The 4,189-nt window shown below is 41.6% G+C and overlaps 1 non-coding gene across 1 annotated transcript; it reads right to left on the bottom strand.

Moving 5' to 3' along the window:
- Window positions 1-894: 894 nt before the first annotated feature.
- On the bottom strand, window positions 895-1,001 carry LOC148568172 (small nucleolar RNA R71). Its single transcript, XR_015881496.1, has one exon. It is a non-coding gene; the product is annotated as a small nucleolar RNA R71 (small nucleolar RNA).
- Window positions 1,002-4,189: the final 3,188 nt, after the last annotated feature.

Below are 4,189 nucleotides of genomic sequence, written 5' to 3'. Positions count from 1 at the left end.
AAGTTTCCGTGCATCAAGTTTATGGCACCGTTGTCGGGGATTGATTTTGTATCAATAATGATTAAATTGGTGGATCACTAGATTGAGAACTTTTTCTTTCTTTTGTTGATTTAATTTCTGTTTGATTGATTTACTTTCAGTTTCAGTTATTTTCTTTCCTTTATCCCGTACCCGTTTGTTGTGTTCTCTTATTTGTTACAATTTAGTTCACTAACCCACTAACTATTTGATATATTGCATCACTCACACTAACAATATTTTTAACAAGAATACTCTCTATCTCCCTTTTGCTTTGGCCTTGTTGGTTGTATGACAGGTAGAAGAAGCGGGGCTTCAACTTCTTTTGATTCTGAACCTGAAAGGACCTTCCTTAGACTAAGGAGGGAAGCAAGAGGAAAGAGAGTTGTTAGTGCTGAGGAAGAGGAGGAGTATTTTAAACCAAACATGGATGAGAATATGGAGAACCATCATAAAGAAGAAGCTCACAATCATGGCAGAGAAGGTCTAGTGCATCATGCTGGGCAAGAGAGAAGAGTTCTGGGATCTTATATAAATCCAAACCCAGGAAACTATGGAAGTAGCATCCAAAAGCCAACCATACATGCCAATAACTTTGAACTAAAGCCACAGCTCGTCACCCTCGTTCAGAACAATTGTTCATTCGGAGGAAGTTTCCAAGAAGATCCCAATCAACTTCTCACCACATTCCTGAGGATATGTGATACTGTGAAGTCTAATGGTGTTCATCCTGACACCTATAGACTGCTTCTGTTTCCCTTCTCACTCAAGGACAAAGCATCTAAATGGCTGGAATCCTTTCCGAAGGAGAGTTTAACAACCTGGGAATATGTGGTGAACAAATTCTTGGCGAGATTCTATCCTCAAAGGATCAACAAGTTGAGAGCTGAGGTACAAACCTTCAGGCAACAAGATGGTGAAACTCTATATGAAGCATGGGAGAGGTTTAAGGACTTGACAAGAAGGTGCCCGCCAGATATGTTCAATGAATGGGTGCAGTTACACATCTTCAATGAGGGTCTTTCTTACGAATCAAAGAAGGCAGTAGACCACTCATCTGGGATCTCTGAATAAGAAGAAGACCATTGAAGAAGCCATAGATGTCATTGAGACTGTAGTAGAGAATGACTACTTCTATGCCTCTGAAAGAGGCAACACTAGAGGAGTGATAGAGCTAAACAACGTGGACGTATTGCTGGCTCAAAACAAGATGATCACCAAGCAGTTGGCTGACCTTACCAAGAAGATGGAGAAGAACCAAATAGCAGCAATCACCACCTCAGCAGCAGCTCAAGAAGGAGTGAATGAAGAAGCAGAGGGTGATCAGAAACAAGCCAACTACATTGGAAATTCACCTAGGCAGACCTATGATCCATACTCCAAAACTTATAATCCTGGTTGGAGGAACCACCCAAACTTTAGGTGGAAAAATCAACAAGATCAAGGCCAAGATCAGAGACGCCACAACCCCAACAACAATGTAGCTCACCAACATTCCACACAGAGATCATATCAGCACCCACATAACAACACCTCTCAACATCCATACCAAAACCAAAATAGCCCTTCTCATCCCTCTAATCTCAATTTACCATCATCCGAAGATAGACTCTCAAGGATTGAGAATCTACTTGAAGGCATATGTAAGGAAATTCAAGATAACAAGGTGTTCAAAGAGGAGGTGCGAGCCAATATCAAGAACCAGGGAGACACCATCAAGAGGCTGGAATTTCAAGTGGGATACCTCTCTGAGAAGATTCCCAAACCTACTGACAGCTTCCCAAGTGACACGGAGAAAAACCCGAGAGGAGAAGCAAAGAAAGTAAGATGGGAAGAATGAAAGATGGTCTCTATAAGTGATAAGGGGACTGAGGAAGAGCTGAACAAACCCTTAGAACACTCTGGAGATACTTCAGTAGAGAAGCAGGAAGAGTGTCACCAAGAAACCAAAATTACACAGAAGGAGATTCTGAACCTCTATGCACCTTTTCCCCAAAAACTCAAGGGTGGTGTAGAAAAGAGAATATACTCAAAATTCCTCGACATGTTTGCATCCCTCCATGTGAACATACCATTCATCAAGGCTCTCCAACAAATGCCCTCATACATTAAGTACATGAAGGAGATCCTGACCAGGAAAAGCTCACTCAAGGGAGGGCAAACAATAGTGATGAATAAGGAGTGCAGTGCTCTTATTCAACCAGAGTTGCCTACAAAAAGGAAGGATCTAGGGAGTTTTCACATCCCCTGTGCTATAGGAGAAACAAGGTTTGATAAAGGACTCTGTGACCTGGGAGCAAGCATCAACTTAATGCCCTTATCCCTCATGAAGAAGCTGCAGATCAATGAGCTAACGCCTACAGACGTAGTCATCAGGCTGGCTGACAAAACTCAAAAACAAGCAGTAGGAGTGGTTGAAAACGTGTTGGTGAAGGTTGGGAACTACTTCCTTCCCACAGACTTTGTCATATTGGAAATTGAAGAGAGAACCCTTCACCCAATCATATTGGGAAGACCATTTCTAGCTACAGCCAGAGCACTTATAGATGTGGAGCGAGGAGAGCTAATACTGAGGATACATGATGAACAACTCGCATTCAATGTCTTCAAACCCTCACAAGAAGCAGATCAGGAAAGCAAGGAACCAAGGGGAGAGCACGACAAAGCACTGGTGGAAGAAACAAGCATTGAAACACAAGCTGTACACCTGGGAATCCCTTTGGTTGATGAGCAAGACAGTCATAAGTTGTCATAGCTAAAGGAAAACCAGGAGGAACCTAAACCACCAGAGTCATATGAGACCAGCAACAAAATTTTATTGGAAAAAGGAGGCCACAAAGAGAATGGCAACATCAAAAGAAACAAAGAAGAAGGCACCAAGGAGATGGAGGAACAAGAAGATCCCTACAGAGGATTTCTCTCTAGGGGATAAAGTGATCTCAGCTTATTTCCCAGTTATCCCACCTCATCTCCCCACCATCCCATATCAGCTACCTAAAGTTTTCACCATCAACAAAATTCTCTCCTTAGAACATGTGGAGATCCTTGATGAAGCCAATGGAGATAGATTTACTGCGAAGGGGGAAGATTTGAAGCATTACCAACCACCCTGACAAAGTCAGAATGTCAAGCTAGTGACGCTAAAGAAGCGCTTCATGGGAGGTAACCCATGTTTTATATGCTTTTAAAGTAGTTAATAATGCAAGGTTCATGAATTCCAAATCAACTTTGACATATACTTGAATGAATCTTTTTATGCAGCACATAGTGAAGAACAAGTTTGGTGTTCAAGGCATACTAAGAGAGCATAAATGTAACTCATATCATGTCACTCTTAGAGCCTTGAACAAAACTTTGTACACCACATGGCCACAAACTAAGTTTGGTGTCACCAATGTTGCATACATGGACAATTAAATAGTCAGTTGGTTTGCATTCATGAATAGCACTTTGTTAGTTAGAAACAAAAAAAAAACATTAAAAAGTAGTTATCCCATTTTTTTTTAATTTTCCACCACTATCCACAAATTCATTAATCACATTCCTTTTGTAGGAGAATTGATGGGACAATTGAAGGATGAAAGGTTCGGCCACTTCAAAAGAAGTGGACTATACACGTGTCTTCAAAGGGAATGCATTGAGAAATGTTGCCATGCAACATTGAAAGAATGACACGCTTGGAAATCGAACCAACCCCATCATAAAGTTAATGATCCTTGTGCTCATCCCATGCTAAACCCCATCCGTTCATCATACACCCACTCCATCAATCCACACCTTTCATTTACTCACCATTTTCCTATATAAGTGATTCTTATTCCGTACCCCATTCACATTCCAATTCCCATTCTCTGTACTTCCCACTTTTGGCACCCAACTCCTCTTACCCCATCAAAAGCACTCTCACCCACTCCCTTCACTACACCCCATCTTAACCGGCCAAAGTCCATCATTAACCAATAATTCTCAACACTTTCACATCTCAAAAATCACTTATGGCATCATCAAGCTCCAAAAGGCAAAAGGGAAAGACACCAGTGGAGAGCATTCCTTTTGACGAAGGAAGGTTCAAGACTGCTTTCCATGAGCTTCAATTCGAACGTATCAAGCACAAGAAAGTATTGCCAGAGCTGACGTTCCAATTCAACTATGATGAGTGCCCGCAGATTGG

This window comes from Arachis ipaensis, chromosome B4, assembly GCF_059453495.1.
Source record: "Arachis ipaensis isolate K30076 ecotype BB chromosome B4, ASM5945349v1, whole genome shotgun sequence".
Classification (NCBI taxonomy): domain Eukaryota; kingdom Viridiplantae; phylum Streptophyta; class Magnoliopsida; order Fabales; family Fabaceae; genus Arachis; species Arachis ipaensis.
This window is presented reverse-complemented; position numbering and strand designations above follow the sequence as displayed.